Below are 18,277 nucleotides of genomic sequence, written 5' to 3' on the forward strand. Positions count from 1 at the left end.
TAAGTCGCCTGGTGGCACCCTTGGGGGAGGGGGTACTGTCATGATCTCAGTGGGGTCTGAGGTTTTTTCTGTCCTGGAGCACATGATTCAGGTTTTGCTGGCTCGCCAGGTGTTTCACTATCCCCGCTATGTTTTCTCCGCCCCTCTTGTTATCCCTGTTAACGTATTCTCCCTCACCTGCACCCTGTCTTATGCTGATTATATTCCCTTTATCATGCCCTTGTGTTTGCTGTCTTGTGTAAGTCCGTAAGCATTGTTAAAGGTAAGATTTCTCCTTGCTGGTCATAGTTTTCTGACTCAGCTTTATGTTATTTTTAGTCGATCTGGTGTTCCTGTTTTTTGTCTTTTTTTCCCTGCCTTGCGTCTCGTTACTCAGAAGCCCACATCTACCAGGCGGCTGACTCTACCTACCTCGCTCTCTGCATTGCCTTCGGACTCCGGCTACGGCTTTCCAGCGCTGATTCGCCACCTGTTCCCCACTGCTGTGCAGCTGATGCCGAAGAGATCTCTGAGCTGGTCTTTCTTGTGGAGTACTGACTGTTTCACGCTCCAGCCAATTAAGTCCTCTGAGTTTTTATCAATAAACGTGTCATTCATTCAACCGCAGTTGGATCCTGGTCCTTTTCCTGACAGCATCAAATATATTGTATAATTTTTTTCTTTTGTAAGCTGCATTTAAAATCCTCACTATGAATGGACATGATGCCTCTGAAGTTAGTGATAATGTCAGTTCATTTCTATATAACTTTAGCTATGATTTATTTGCTGTTTGAATAACCATGGAAAAGAAAGGTTAAAGAGTCTAATTATAAATGTCTAATGTTTTTATTAAATTGTAATCACGTTCAATACAAATTCAGTCACATTAAACAAATTTTATGTCTGGTTGTTGCCTAAAAAGACGGTTTTATGATGTTTAATACATTTGGCTGCTTTTAGTCTTACCCTGGAGTTGGTTCATCTTAGCCTATGACCTCGCTTTAATGTAATACAGATTATATAATCAGATAATATTTGTTTTTTATTTGAATTTGTTAAAAAGAGAAACATGGGAAACATGGCTGCCAACAGCCAATTAAGTTTGAAGATTTAAAATTTCTCTGCTTAGACTGTTGCCCCCGCAAAGAGGCCCCGGATAAGCGGAAGATGATGGATGGATGGATTTAAAATTTAAAAGAAATCACACATTTACACAGTATTCATATTACATGTTAGATTTTACTCATTCTGAAAAACTTTGCCTCTAGAGACACTGCTGTCAGTCAAACAGCAGTGGCTCTAAATATATCAAATATATTTGTTAAATATTTAACATTAAGTAAAAAAAAACATCTAGGTTACGTATGTAACCCTCGTTCCCTAAAGGAGGGAAAAAAGAGAGAAAAGAAAAGAAAAGAAAAGAAAGGGACTGATGAATGTGATCTAGTCCGAGAGCACAATCACCTTCGAGTGGTAACAGAATGAGCCAATGGAACACAAAGTACCTTGGTCTGTGGAATTTGCATCCCAAGCTCCACCCTGCTGTGCGGCTATATAAGGAGCAGCGAGAGCAACTGGCACTCAAGTCTTTGCTGAGGAGCTGAGTCAAGTGATCCGGCCGTTCAGTGGAACAGCGATGTGGCAAGGGGACATCACGTCTCCGTTCCCTCCTTCAGGGAACAAGGATTACATACGTAACCTAGACGTTCCCTTTCAGTCAGTCATGTTCTACGTTATGTCAGAAAGAGACTGACAAATGGGGTCCCTTACAAAACGCCACATGGTTGTCTTCCAGTGACCTGTGTGAGTGATAGCACCGTGTCATGAGGCAAGCACGAGTGAGGGCCTATAGCTGACACAGAATACACTGGGTAGCATGTTCCAGCTGGACGTAGGCTAGCAGACCGCCTGCTCGTAGGAGGACTTACAAAGGCAGGTACCAGCTGAGAGGTGGTGATACACAAGAACTCTCAGGTACCAGCCTGCAGGGTGGAAGTTTCAATGACAGAGCAAGCAAGGTGCTTGCCAAGGGAAAGACACATACTATGAAGAGACTTACTGTGGAGATACACACGTGTGATTGCCCAAAAGGGGTAATCACAACACATGGAGGCACCTAGTCCCACACAGAGCTGACTGATTAGGGCAGCCACGCAAGTGCTGGACATCAACAGTGCTGGAGGAACCCAGTGTTCTGGACTGAGGGGAATAGCACATGCATCCCGTCCAGTCAAGCGGACTGACACCGAGCAGGTCCTTACTGGCCCGAAGGGGTGAGTACCCGGGAGGACACGGGCTCTACAAGGAGATTATAAAATCTTGCAAATGAGTTAGGTGTCGCCCAGCCCGCTGCTCTACAGATGTCTGTTAGCGAGGCGCCATGCGCCAATGCTCAGGAGGCTACAAAAATGCCTAAATGGATCTTACAACACTTGACCCCAGTAATTATAAAAGTGAGTGTGTGTGTGTGTGTGTGTGTGTGTGTGTGTGTGTGTGTGTGTGTATATACACACACTCTCACACACACACACACACACACACACACACACACACACACACACACAAACATAGTTGTGACGAGTGGGGCGGGGCCGAGAGACAGTTTACATTTCAAAACATTCCTTTTGCCATTAATTGTAATAATCCATTCAGATTTTTGTATTCACAGGAGTCTGGGGGAAAGGAGGAAAAATGAGGCAGACTAAATCCAGAAGAACCGTGGCAACGTCTCCATGGTGCTTTGATAAAGCTTCCTGCAAAGCTACGGGTTAAAAATTTTGTATTGAAGATGCTTTCAAAAAACAATGTAATAAATACTTTTACTTTTACTTATTATGAACTAAATCAAATCATCATTTGGTGTGACCACTTGCTACATACATCTTTATTGCTTCTTCATTAAAAATACCTTTTTTTTTTTTTTTAATATGGACACTAAATGTGTTAAGCCCAGTGAGAGCTACAATTTTGAGGCTTGACTTTCTCACGCAGGCCACTGGGATGTTATCACATGCTGCTTCCTGTGATATGGGGTTCAAAGGGTTCTGGGAATCTGCCCCAACCCTCATCCACTCATTTATCAGCAACCCTCTTCCCAAACTCCCTCCACACACACACACACACACACACACACACACACACACACACACACACACACACACACACACACACACACACACACACACACACACACACACCAAGGCAAAGCTCATGAAGGTTATCTTACTCAAATCTCACCAGATCTGCTAACTCATCATTCTTGTGGCTGTAAGAGTCTGTGTCAAACCTCAACCATATGACGGCAGATCACTGAACGAGAGCCACGCACAGCTCAGAGGTCATGGCAGGGTCAGATAAAGAATGAGGGAATAACAGGACGCATTTGTTCCAGATGTCATGGGCTTGAACTTGAGCAGACAAAAAAACAAAACAAAAAACGTTTGGGTAAGTGACATTACAGTCCAAGGGTTAGTTCACCTAAAAATTTAAAATCTGATAAAATTTATGTTCTTCATTTACTCTCATTATTTACCCACTTCATTCCAAACCTGTATGAGTTTCTTTATTTTGCAGAACACAAAATATTTTGAAAGAGTTTTGGTTTTATGGGGACACAGGAAGTGTCCTTCTAAAATGTTTTTGTTGTAGTACCCATGTCATTATATACATTTGGGTCCACATAAACCATATACACCAGTACACACACACACACACACAAACTGTCAGTTGATTTCAAAACAGAATTAGACCCCGTCCCCAGAATTATTATTTTTTTAAATAGTCCCACTTTATACTACTGATTGTTGACATATTGTCTACTTTGTATTAACATTTAAATTAAGCATTTAATACAATGCACTTGCGTACATGTTTTTACTTTAAAAAATACCTGCAGGTAATTACATCTGTAACTGTAATTAATTTTAATACCCTACTACCCTAACCTTAAAAATACCATAAAACCTGTCCCTAAACTTACCTGTGTCCCACCTCTCCAATGAAATGGACAGGCAAAGATATTAAGTCTAAAAATATAACAAAAAATAATAGTAACAATATAATAGTAACCTTTCCTCAACAAGATTTGTGATTTATGCCCGGAGCACAAATGGAGGAAAACAAGTTGCTAGTTAAGTATAATACGAAGTATGAACAATAGCAATAGCCTTAGCAAAAACCAGTAACCATAGTTTTTTTCGTAGTTGAAACTATAGTAATTATTACAGTATACATCACTTAACATGAGTTTACTGTATGCATGCAAACAAAGTTGGATATGCTTATATATGCAACTTTATATTAAGATCTGGGCAATAATATAGCTTACGTTTTGCAATGATATAAACAAACTCTCACATCCTCTCCTCTTTCTGTCTCAGTTTTAATAAAGCCGCTGCTGTATGAGTTTGGGAGGCAACCCATGTCAAGACGCGTTCTCTCATCAGACATGTTTTAACATGTTGCTGCTGCCTCACACACATCTTACAGCACACACTCAAAGTGTGTGTATGTGTGTGTTTGAGATAGCCTTGAGAACACACACATCAACCCCAAACCTCAAATGAACACATGAGCACACAAAAATCAATTACAAACAGAACTAGCAGTGGAGGGCCGCGCAATTGAAAGTATCTTTTTTTCAACATGTGCTTAAACATCTGTTGCAGTCTGATTGCTAGATTTCTACATATTCTAAAGAAAAAGTGGTGCTTGTCTGTACAAAGCTCAACACCATGGTCCAAAATCGGAATAGTTGCCAGCGTGTAGAAAAAAGAGTTGCTAGGATGTTCTGAGCAATTTAGCAGTGCATTGCTCTGGGAATGCTATAATGTGTTCGGTGGTTGCCAGTGCATTTATATGTAGCTGCTAGTGTGATATGAGCAACTGCTCCAATCTCAGTGGCTCGATACCTCCTACAAAGTGTGAGCTATTTTTTCACCCATCTCATCATCCACAGGAACAAAACTCATGCTTCTCACAGAACCTCAAAACTGCTAGCCCCCTGGACGTCCCTAGGGTTAAGTGGCTCTTGCAACCTTCAGTAACCAGTCCAGGGGCTGGATTCACAGAAATCTTCTTAGGGAATAAGTTGTTAAGTTTTAAAAAAATAAAAAATAAAAAAATTCCAAGAAGGTTGTAGAAATGTTCCTAAGTGCAATTATTGAAAAAGTTATCAAATATATCCTTTTTTTTCCTTGAGAAGAAAATGAAAGTCTTTATCTGACTAAATAAACAGCGTTTCTTGCTAAAGACTAACTTATAAACTAAATGAAAAACATTTCAATGATTGTCTTTTTGCACTGCTTGTAGATTACTGTAATAATCATAATAAGTATGTACATTTTATTTGTCGCATTCAAACGACACAAAATTATCCACAAAGAAAACAGAGCGATGTACTCCTTTATTTAACTGAACAGAGATGACATAACTGAATCGAATGATGAACTGCCTTTAACTATCATTTTGCATTATTGACACTGCAGGCCAGAGGGGGAGTGGGGAGGGGGGACAATCGTACTCGGGCCCGGTTCATGGCAACCGTGCCTAATGTGAGTACACCCTAATAGCCCTACTATGTATTCTAGCCTATGTAGCTAGTGCTGTTGTAATGCTTAAATATAACAATTAATTTTGAAATAACCCAATAAATTCATTAAATAATTTTTACCATTAGGAATTTAAGACAAGTCTAGGTAATTAGAATTTAATACTAATTAGTTTTTTACGATGGGTAACACTTCAGTATAGGGGCCAATTCTCACTATTAACTAATTATTTTTAGTTATAAAGTTGTAGTTAATAGCGATAATTGGACCAATAATTGGATTGAAATTTGAATTCTTCTAAAGTTTTGTTTTAAAAACAATCTTAAGGAAAAAGAAAATAACATTCTTAAGAATTCCTGAGAATTCTAAATATTCTTAACTTTTTTCTTAAGTTAGGAAATAATAAGAAAATGTCAGTTAAGTAGAAATTTGTTCCTAAAAATGTTTCATGAAATCGGCTCCAGAGCTTTAACCACTACACTACACCACAGCAGCTCTTCTGGATTGGGACATGATGCAGGATAAGTAGGGATAGGATGGGGTGGTGTAGTCTAGTGGTAAAAAAAAATCTGGTCTGGTGACTTCAAAGTTGTAGGTTTTAACTTCACAAGTGCTGATTTGTCATTATTGAGTTCTTGACCTTGAGACTAAACCTCAGGATATAGTTCTCAATTAGTATGCCAAGTCTCAAAATTGGGCAGCAATAAAGTCACAGAACGTATTGAAGTACAAAATAATACTCATGTAGGACAGTATTGTGGTTCAGATTAATTTGGTACAATCTTGTCAAATTAGGTAGACAAAATATTAATTCAAGTCCTCCTGGGAAGTTTGTTTTTACAAGCTGGGAATTTCACTGTAAAAATGATTCAGGGGACCTGTTACCAGAACTTAAATAAATGCATGGTTGCACCTTTAAAAAAAAAATCTAATTTAATTAAACCTTTTAAGTTGCAAACATTATTTTGTTGAGTTCATCTTACACACTAAAGTTGTATATCACATAAACTTAATACTGTGTGTAATTTAAACTCAAATTTCTGCATTAATTAAATTTCTTTAAAAATGACTTGTCAACTGAAAACTGGGTAGTAGATTTCTAGTTCTCAGCATGCTTTGCATAGGACTGGATACGAAGAGTAATAAGAGTTTTTTTGTTTTGTTTCGTTTTTTTTAGTGAAGAGAAAGACCTGTTAATGCTGTTATGTTTGACATTTCAAAGTGTTTCTGTTTTGATATGTTGTTGTTTTTTGTGGTTACCGTTGTGCTGAAGAGTAAACCACATGAAAGTAACACTATATTGTCTCTATGGGCAATGACTGCACAAATGCCAGTAACATCTTACTTGTTCATGAAATACACATGCTAAATAAGTTACATTTAACATGTGCTATGATAGCTGTGACTCTGAACTGAAAAAAAGATCACACTTTATTTTGTGGACCAATATTCACTATTTGCTTCAATAAACTCCTAATTTGCTGCTTATTAATAGTTAGTAATGTAGTTGTTAGTTTAGGTTTGTGGTGGGATTACCACAAGCTTTAATTAAATTTAAGGGATATAAAATATGGTCATGTATAATAAGGCATTAATATGTGCTTTATAAGCACTAGTAGAAAATATGCTAGTAATATGCAAGCTAATAAGCAACTAGTCAATAGTGAGAATTGTTCCGTAAAATAAAGTGTTACCTAAAATTATGTTTATGTTACAAATTAATCAAAAAGTTAATGCAAACTGTTGCATAATTATTTTTAAGCTTATACATTTTTTAGAGTGTTGTAATCACAAATATATGAGCCTGTCCTCCAACAAAAAACGACCATATAGGTCGTTTGTGCAAGCACCTTATTAGGACCTATATTTACGTTTTAAAGTTAAGCGCCCTCTAGCGGGCGTAAAAATAATGACAGTATCGCGTTGCGTCTGTCGTCATGAAATGACGTATAACGTCATTACCAATCAAAACGCACGTTTATTTAAATGCAATGTGTGGGCTTTTTACACCGATCTCACAGTATTTCCTACATATTTTACTAGGTGGCTTATTCGTTCGAATGACCACACCTAACCCCACCCCTAAACCTAACCCTCACAGAAATCATGCTAAATTATGATTTATTGAGCATATACATTTTCGTGCACATCCGTTCCCTGGGATCGAACCCATGATAGCATGATTACCTATCAATGTATAGCGCAATAATCTACCAACTGAGCTACACGAAACGCAAATCAGAGTGCAAATAAAAGAGTACAAAACATTAATATGAAAACGACCTTTTGCCAATAGGGGCGCAATTGTAGTATACGCTCTGATGGGTCGTATTTCAGGGATTTGGACAAACGACCTATACAGGCGTATTGGTTGGAGGACAGGTTGGGAAGGGTGCGTTGAGGGACTCCCGCGCCACTGGAGACGTGAGCTGCCGGACCCGCGATCCGGATGGGAACCGCACCCGTTTACACGGCCGTCGGGCCAGGATGCCGGGCCGTCCATCACCTACCAAAGCCGCGGCCAACGAGAGTGATGCGGCCTAGAGGAAGCCGCCGCCCCTCGCGCCCCGGACCGAAGTGAGGAGCGCGTGCGGCCGCCGGACTCCACCCCTTACCTGGACCCTTCCTCCAGGAACACTGCCCGACCCACACGAACCCTGCAGCACGACGAGGACACCAGATTCCATGTTTATTTTGGACTCCATTCCCCTTTGGCCACCTTTATCCCCTGTTTTATTTGATTCTCTGTTAATAAAAGCCTCTCCGAGGCCTGACGCCAATGCCCACTGTGTCTGTCTTGTGCTCCTCCCGTCACAATATATATATATATATATATTTTTATAGTTACAAGTATATAAACTGTGTAAGTATATTTACAAGTATATAAAGATTTATTCATAAACTGAAGAGGAATATATTCTTCTTCAGTTCATGAATACTGTAAATTAAATCTTTATATACTTGTAAATATACTTATACAGTGTTTTGCACATACTAGTTATATTATGATGATGACTCAAAACACCATAACAAAAGGGATCTCAATTCTGGCCCTCAATATCACCTTTCATGCTGAATTTAGTGCTGACCCTAATCAAATACATTTGAAGAATCCAGTCTTCAGGATTACTAGAAAGCTACAGGCAGGTATGCTTGGTTGAGGAAATCCCACATCCATTCTAGACTAGATCAGATGAGCAAGCCAGTAAACATGAAGCTGGCAGTGACAACAAAGCATGGACATATCTTCATGTTATGTTCCTGTATGTTATAAATAGAGAAGCCGGCATCAGAATGCCACATGCCACATGTGGCCCGGATGCATGAGGCTCTGTTAGATTTGTCGCATAATACGTGATTGATGTCAGAGCAAGAGTGCAGCATGGCAGGGCTCCTGCGGTGATGGAGGCACTGATCAAAGTGCTGTGGTTTGACACTGGAGGTGGGGTGCTATTGTTGATGTTACAGCCAGGAATGGCAGGAGAATTCGAGAGCAAAGCCAGGCTTAAACAGCAGCTGTGCATGATGGGACTGCTGGGTTTAAGCAGGGGGTTGAAACCAGACCAGCATACGCGCCCTTCCTTGCCATCTGCATGCAGGAACTCAACTGCACCAAGGTGAGTCACAATTGATTGGGATTGGGCACTAAACATGCTTATTGGTTGAGTTCAACCACCATTTATTCCAAGTATTTCCGGTGAGATTGTAGCTGTTTAAAAAACTCAAATCTGTGGTTTATTTATAAAGATAGCACCTATTTAAAAATGTGTTTTGCTGAATTTGGAGGCGATCAGCGGGATCTCAGTGCTCATGTTTACCGACGATAGAAGCCTCAACTCGGCTAGTCCTTCTGACATTTGCCGCTGGCTCTGATGTCTCTTTAAAGGTTAAACCTAAAATATAATTTGTTTTGGGTAAACCTAACAGGTAATCTTTGGTCTTTATTCAATTTATCTATATGTTAAAATGAAAATAAAAAGAGGCAATTGATGTAATATTTTGTTTCATTGTAATGTAGGCTGTATATATACACATTTCCCTGAACTACATTTCTGCGGCTATTAATATGTTTAAATGAAAAAGAAAGGATGCAGTGGTATTTGATATCAGTGAGGAAAATTGCAATAGCTAAGGTAAGCTGACTGATGTTATTAAGTACGCTGCTGTTTGCAGAATTACTGGACTTGCGTCGTCCCGTCAGCAGGAGTTTACACTCAAAGTCCGAACTACTGAGGATGCAAGTCCAAAATTTGTGTACTTTGTATTGAGAAATGCATGCAGACCTACATCACCAGTCTATTTGCCTTATCTTCCCGGTACTTTAGACCACGGTTGAAACACAGAAAGCAACAGGTCTCGGGGGAAAATAGTTCCTGGGGAAAAATGTTCCTGGTACAATTGTTCCGGGTAATTTTGGTGGAAATGCGGCATTTGAAGATGAAACTTAAAAGAGGTCAAACAGCCACTTTCACACTCAGTGTGAGCAGAGGCCTTTGTTCTTAATTTTATTTTCTTAAATTAGGCATTAAAACAAAATTTCAATTAAGAGCCATGAGTTAATCACTTTTTATGTATATCTCATCAAAACCACCACTAAACTTCTTTCTCTTTACACTGTTCAAACATAATTGATATGTTACTGCACAACATCTCATATTAACAAATGTTAGAAAGTCTCAAAACTGTATCAAAAAGCTGACTACAACTCTTCCACAATTCATTACTGTGATAGCACATCTCTGATCTCGGTTCTCTCTAGCATAGGATTTTGGACTTCATTATAAGCACTTTATTATAAGGTCCAATTCTCACTATTAGGTCCAGTACTAACTATTAACTATTTTGCCTCAATAACCTCCTAATTATTGCTTATTAATAGTTAGTAATGTAGTTGTTGATATAATGTTGTTAGGTATATGGTAGGATTAAGGGATCTAAAATATGGTCATGCAGAATAAGGTATTAATATTTTATGTATATTTAATGTTTATAATTAATATTTAATGTTTTATAAGTACTAATAAACAGCCAATATGCTAGTAATATGCATGCTAGTAAGCAACTAGTTCATGGTGAGAATTTGTCCCTAAGCTAAATTGCTACTAAAAGTTTAATTCATACCGACTTTTGGCTTCTAGAGAAGCACATGCCATCAACAAGTCTTGCATGCTTTATATGTTTTCAGAAGTTTGCTATGAGCTGGGCAAATAAGGAGAAAAGAATGAAAAATCATAGAGAGGTAACACATATACTCTATCTGACAGCACTATTTTGGGCCTTATACAGGCTTATGTAGCACAGTCGATTAAAAACAGACTGCTTCATCGTTCTAAAGCTTTCGGGTGGAGAAAGTGTGACTTCAGGAGACTTGACAAACAAACAAACATCTTAAGCAATATGAGCAACAGAGAAATCTGATAGCAGACAGTGCAATCAGAAAAACTGTTTTGAGATTATTACATTTAAACGTGCTACACTTTGATGTTTCTTTCTGCTCTTTTTTTTTTTTTTGTCTCAAGCCCTTCAGCTTTCATAATCCCCCTTTGAAGTGAGCGACTTGGCAACAATGTCAGTGTGTGACACACTTATTCTTACCGTCCAAACACACGGGCTGTGAAAAACATTCATTCCTGAACCATTCTTTTCTCTCTCTCTCTCTGTCATATCAGTAATGCTATACATATGTCTTGACTTACATCAACTAATTTTAATTAATAAATTAGACTCTAGAAACCCTTGTCAGACCAACAGAATTAAACATAAAAACCTTTGTCAAACCCCAAATGTTGTCCCAACTAGTCAAACAAAGTTGTCTGAACAAAGAATTTCATATTGCTTAAATGTTAAGGCTTTGTGAATTCCCAGCATGCATCGCAGCATGAATAAATTATGCGGATACTGTTATAGGGTTACTGTTTTGCTGTTTGCTGGCTTCATTTAAACTTCTTCGTTGTTGTCTTGTCATTATTATTAGTTGTTTGTTGTAAAGTGATTTAAAGAGCTCATCCTTCTTTTACATTTGTTGATTGCCATCGTTCTTGAGGTTTGTGAACCACTTAAATTTATATCCTGTATATCCTAGTCTTGTAGGATGCTTTACAAAGACAGTGTTGTCTATTATGATTTTTATAACATTTCATTATCTTCTCGATACCATCATTATCATTTTACTGAGATAAACTGACAAAGGAATAAGACATTTTTTTTTTTTTTTTTGTCCATGAAACAGAAAATAATAAATTTACTCAACAACAGTACTTGTTATTTCAGTTGCTGTGAATATCTTCATTGGCAAACTAAGACAATCATCATTGCATGAACAAACAAATTTAGGGTGGCTGAACACAGTTTTGTTACTTAGAAGAACTATAAAAAAATTGTTGAGACTTACTGCATCAAGTTGCCTTGATTTTTATGTTTCCTCGACATGTTTATTTTTTACTGTGTATTTGCAAACCTCCCATTTTGATGTTTCAAATCAGCAATAAAATCTGACATAAATGGTATCATAAACTTTTACACTCTCAACCAAGGCCAGGCAGTTTCTTTACAGACTTGTGATTGGCTCTTTTAGTGCTGCAGGAATTACTTTTTATTTTGAATGGGCAAAACCCATAAATGAGTTTGCATTTTAGCACTTCCAGTTCAAATGTCATGAAGTCAATTTTTTAATGGGGTTATTCTATTCTATTCTATTCTATTCTATTCTATTCTATTCTATTCTATTCTATAAAAAAGTCATAAAAAATCATACATACCCCCCTCTTGATTTTTTATGGTCACACTTTATTTTAAGGTCCAATTCTCACTATTAATAAACCATAAACTACGACTTTATGTCAATAAACTCCTAATTTGTTGCTTATTAATAGTAAGGTATAAGGTATGGGGTAGGATTAGGGATGCAGAATATGATCATGGAAAATATGTGCTTTATAAGTTCTAATAAACAGCCAATATGTTAATAATAGGCATGCTAATGAGCAACTTGTTAATAGTGGGAACTGGTAACTATAGTCAAGTGTTTCTTTTATTTGTCTTGAAAAAGGTGGGGTTGCTAACAAATGGCTAAATGGGATGACAGTGGATGTCAGGACATTACATGTCATCAAGCTGAACAGGTAAACTCATCTCCTCAATAGGCTGCTATTATAGTCCATTCAGGGCTTGAAAACGGAAATAAATCGATATTTTAACATTTCTGTTCCTGCGTTCCTCTGTTATTATTACTGTTCCAAAACCGGTTCGGGTGGAAGACATACCGGTTAATAACTTAATTTTTTTTAAAACAATATTATTTGCCTATAATTTGCCTAATAATAATAATAATATTATAATAATAAAGTACAGTGTTTTCTTTACTCAAAAAGAAAAGGAAAAAAAATAGAGAACTAACGTTAGCCAATAACATTCTGCGCTTAGTCACAGCTAATACAATATCATCTTTTCTGGATTTTGGCCAAAAGTAGGCTACAAAAAAATAAATAAACCTATCAACGCTTTAAATACATCTAAGTATTTTTAAGATATTTAAAAATGTTTGCTGCACTGTAAAAAACAAACAAAAAAACTTGTATAAGATTGCGTTTTGAGAGTGAAAAAAAAAAAACTTAAGTCGCGGCTCACATCGCATTTTATTAGCCCTATTACTTTCCGAAATAATGAAGGCTAAAATGCCTGTAGGCTAAAGCAAAATGTTTACTGTAACAATATACAAACTTCATATCCACGGGAAGAAGGAGGCGGGAACCGGCGGACATTCAAATCAAGACTTTAATACCAAAATAAACACAAAACAGTGCGACAGCCCCTAGCGGACGACTGCTGCGCACAAACAAAAACCAAACACAAAATAAAGCCCAGGCCTGGTTCTCTCTCGTCCTTCACTGTCATCACTCCTCTTTTGTATGCTTCCAATCTCCTCCGTGGGATGCGAGACCGGTGAGTTATGCAGGTGTTGCTAATTTCCAAATCACTCCATCGGCCTCGCTCCATTCCCACGGCTCTCGGCCCCGCCAAACTTGTCATATTTACAAACATTATAAAATCAGTGATTCGTTTCTCTCCAAAACAAATCCTCTAAAGTTTAGGCCATAAAAACATCAATCCAAAAACAAATTAATTTAAGCTGAAGCTGATGCTGTCACAATCATTAGTTTGAGTGCCCATAAACTCCAATTGAGTACACTCCACTCAGGACTCAGGCATTTTTGTTTCCATCCCCTTTTTCAAACTCCATTTCCCATCCTGCCTCATTCCTGGGACTGATTGCACACACAAACCTGCATCTAATTACACACACACACCTGCAGCTAATACACACACACATATAAGCAGCACAATCACTCTCAGTCTGGGCGAAGTCTTGTTTAGCCCCGTCTAGCATTTCTGAGCATTTTTCCTGTGTTTGTTCTTCCCGTGTCTGATTTTGGGATTGTGTATACTGCCTTTGATTCTCTGCTGCCTGCCCCGACCTCTGCTTGTGAATGTTATTGATTCTGGATATCCCTGACATACCTGATGCCGTTCCTGATTACTCCTTGTCCAACCATTCTTATAATAAAGTTCTGCATATGGATCCAAACGTCTCTGAATCCTTGGAACAGATGCCTACCTCTCTCATTCGGCACAAATCCAAATGTTTCCATTTTCCAGAAGTATCTGGATGCTAAAATATGATTTATTATATAGGGTTTTTTACTTTCATCGACATAAAACATCATCCTTCAAATCGGCTATATAAGCACAATGAGGCACGCTCACGCTGAACGCAACATATTGTACAACGGAGCAATGTAACTTTTTATTTGTTTCTTTAACTGTATTTTATTTTATTTTGATAATGAACAGGCTTCAATATAGCAAAATTATGTTTTGTCGGCGCGATGGTCATAGCAAAGCTGGGTGGTTATACAGAAGCAAGACATTATTCAAAGCTCTCAAGCTTTTGCAAAATAATGAAAACTGTAAAGCTTTTACAAAATAAAGAAAAATACGCTCTGCTGTTTCATTTTCCTTTCCGAAAACTTTGGAACGTGTCACAATGAACCGTAATTTAGCCCATTTTTTCTTTCATTTCGTTTATCTGTCAATATGGTTTCAAGTTAATATATATTTAGTGTATATGCCTATATTCCCTTTATGTAATCCTATAGTTTTTCTGTTATCTCCATTCACAGAAGCACTGCAGGTGTGTGTGATCTGTTGAATTCATCTCACACTAGATAAACTTAGATAAACTCTAAGGGCGGTGCATTGCCATTGTGACTTGCCTATGATGAATTCACAGCTGAGCGGACATTTCACTTGTTGGCTTCAGCGTCATATTTGCATATACCATACTACTGGAATTCGTGATTGGTTGACAGCAAATTTTAAATATTAAATGAAATGATAAAATAACATTAACAGGTTAATGGTCATTTCAAACTTTCGATTCTGTTCGGAACTATAAAATTTGATTTTGTTTCTGTTTCTGTTTCTGGTTCTGTTCCTGTCAAAATTTTGTTCATTTCCGGTTTTCGTTTTGTTCCTTGAACCGGTTCAGAGTACATTGAATTTATAACCACACTCTTGCACACTATTCTAAATCAAACTTTCAGTGGAAATGTTTTTACTTTATACTAAAAGAGTTATTAGAAGCTTAGTGGTTGTGACATTGAGGTCGTCCGACCATGGTGTAGTTTGTTTATGTCTTACGTTTATAGCTTTATGTTTATTTCCAATAATAGCTATAATCCAAAAGCCAATAAAAAAATCTAAAGAAGCCGCTCTGTTAAGGATGTTACATGTGAAGCTCATTTTCATTGCCAACATACATGGAAGTATGTTGCTAGGCCATATTCTACACTTATGTTGCCAAAATCCTCTTATTACACTAGGTTTAGGTTTTTTATGCGTATTTCATTTGTTTTGCTTCTGTACCTTTAAAAATTCCTGTGATTGGCTAAATTCTTTGCATATGAAATAAGTAACTGAACATTCAATCGGTGTTGATATGCTGCTAGAGATGCTTATATCACACCTGCAACACCAAAATCATACCTATTTGCTATACTATTATTATCACACAGCTAGATGTTAAAGGTACAGGTTGTAAGACCTACCATTAGAGGGCGCACTATCAAAACAATAACAATTGCGTGATTTGATTACGCTAAGAAGGAGAGTGGAATGATGGGATTTGTTGTCTTCTACCTAACCGCTGACGGCCATCAGTCAGACGGAACAATAAATCATGGATTTAACGTGAGTTCAGAGATTTGCACGAGTAGATTACATACAAAGTCAATGCAAAGACGTGATCAGACTATGGATCAGACACGTCCTCGCGTGGGTCTAGAGACGCGATGCCCCGCGTGTGGCATGTATGCCCCATAATACTAATCTTGTTAATCATATATAACCATTATAATAGCATACGTTTTCTGTAAAGATACAAATCAAAACAACTCACCTGTCGAGTAAAACACAAGCGAGATTGGCATCTCTTTCTAGTTAAAGTTTGTCACGAAGCTACTTCTAGCTACATTTGTCCATGACACTGTTGTCATGTGGTCTCTACGTCAGTAAAGGAGGTAACAAAGGGTAACAAACATCATTGACAGTTGACTGCACTGCCCTGTGTCACTGTTTAGAATGGGAATTTTCTCATGATTTACAAGTAGTTGAAAAGATTAGAGCTATTGTTAGTAATCAGCTGGACAAAATATATAACACTATATTATATTTTACTGCATATATCTTACAAATTGTACCTTTAACAGTCTGATTTTTGTTGTGATTACATGATGTGTATTTGCATTTCCTGACCTTGTTGTTTTGGTCAGCATCTCTGCTGAGCTGTCTCCTCTCCTCGTCCCAGTGGCTCTGCGCTTCCTGTAGTTGTCTCTCTAGACTCTGCTGTGTCTGGCGGCTGTCTTCCTTGATGCTGCTCAGAGATGTCTGCAGCTCAGCTATCACCTGTGTGGACACATCCAAACACAAACTCGTTCATCTTAAAACAGATATGTCAGCAACAGGCTCCTGAGCTCAGTGATCAGTCAAGGTCCTCGGGGTCTGCTTTAATTACTCAGATAATGGATTCTGCTGAATTAAATGCTTGGCCATCTGGAGTCACAGTCTCCAGCTATTTCAGTTTTTCATCAGATCTTTTCACTAAAGCTAATATCTCAAATGTAGCTGCTGGTGTTACAGAATCAATCACCTCTAATACGTGCTTTGAATGCAGATAAACCAAGAAGAAATGGGTTCAGAGCTTCAGGAGAAACTTCTGTAACTTAAGGCAGTTCAACTACAGACAAGCTACTCTATGTAGTAAAAAAGGCAGTGAACAACACTGTAAGTGTCACACACCTGGACTCGTTTTGTGTGTTTTTTGTCCCTGTTAATTAAGTCATGCCATCCACCTGTGTTTTCCCCTGTTAATTTAGTCATGCCATCCACCTGTGTTTCCCCATTATCCTTTGTATAAAAGCCTTGTCCTTTCAGTTCTGTTTTGTCGGGTCTACTCGTCTACTCGTTACTCGTCTACTTGTCCACTTGTCACCTGTTACTTGCCACTTGCCTCTTGCCACCTGTTATTTTGCTACTTACCTTGCCTATGTTTGAGTTAATAAATCCTTGTTTCGTTTATCCCTCGGCTTCGTGCTCCTTCCAGCAGTGTAAGCCGTGACAGAAGACCCGACCAAAAAAGTTAAAAACTGCGTGTTTTCCCTCCGTTTTGTTTTCCGTTTTTTCACAGTCTTTTTCTTTCCGTAGTGTGTCATGGATCCCCTCTATCGCCCCGAATACCTCCTCCTCCTGCTGGAGCAGGAGGGACTGTCTCTCGAGGACCATACCAGACGGTTTCTCTGGATAGCTAATGCCACCAGCTACCCGGACCACGCGCTCTGCACCTTTTATCACGCCAACCTGAACTCCAGGTGCAGAGCGTTGTCGCCCGAAGATGGTCCTCGGGAGGATTTCGCCGCCTTTATAGAGTGGAATCTGGTGAAAAATGGGTCACCTCTCACGGTCGGCCCAATGGAGGATCTCGCCAGGTCCACTCTGGACCCAGAGCCCAGCCTACAATCTCCCCACGGTACGAGGCATAAGCCCGAGCCCACCGATGACGGAGAGCCAGAGAGCAACCCGTCAGACCAGGTGCGAGAGCCGGCGACACTGCCCACCACGAGGGAGCATAATGTGGAGCGCCAAATGGGTCAAAATGAGGGGGTTTCCAATGCACCTATGCCAGATCCTCCTTTAAGCCCAGGACGGGCTCCTGATCCTCCGTTAAGCCCAGGACGGGCTCCTGATCCTCTGTTAAGCCCAGGACGGGCTCCTGATTCCCCGTTAAGCCCAGGACAGGCTCCTGATCCTCCGTTAAGCCCAGGACGGGCTCCTGATCCTCCGTTAAGCCCAGGACGGGCTCCTGATCTTCCGTTAAGCCCAGGAAGGGCTCCTGATCTTCCGTTAAGCCCAGGACGGGCTCCTGATCTTCCGTTAAGCCCAGGACGGGCTCCTTATCCTCCTTTAAGCCCAGGACGGGCTCCTGATCCTCCGTTAAGCCCAGGACGGGCTCCTGATCCTCCGTTAAGCCCAGGACGGGCTCCTGATCTTCCGTTAAGCCCAAGACGGGCTCCTGATCTTCCGTTAAGCCCAGGACGGGCTCCTGATCCTCCTTTAAGCCCAGGACGGGCTCCTGATCCCCCGTTAAGCCGAGGACGGGCTCCTGATCCTCCTTTAAGCCCAGGACGGGCTCCTGA

At 39.2% G+C, this 18,277-nt stretch overlaps 1 long non-coding RNA gene across 1 annotated transcript; it reads right to left on the bottom strand.

Moving 5' to 3' along the window:
• Nucleotides 1–13,745: 13,745 nt before the first annotated feature.
• Nucleotides 13,746–14,005, bottom strand: LOC132148779 (uncharacterized). Its single transcript, XR_009434966.1, has 2 exons — nt 13,854–14,005; nt 13,746–13,810 (listed from the first exon to the last, which is right to left on the bottom strand). It is a non-coding gene; the product is annotated as an uncharacterized LOC132148779 (long non-coding RNA).
• Between the last annotated feature and the right edge of the window lie 4,272 nt (nt 14,006–18,277).

Source organism: Carassius carassius, chromosome 9 (genome assembly GCF_963082965.1).
Source record: "Carassius carassius chromosome 9, fCarCar2.1, whole genome shotgun sequence".
NCBI classification, from domain to species: Eukaryota; Metazoa; Chordata; class Actinopteri; order Cypriniformes; family Cyprinidae; genus Carassius; species Carassius carassius.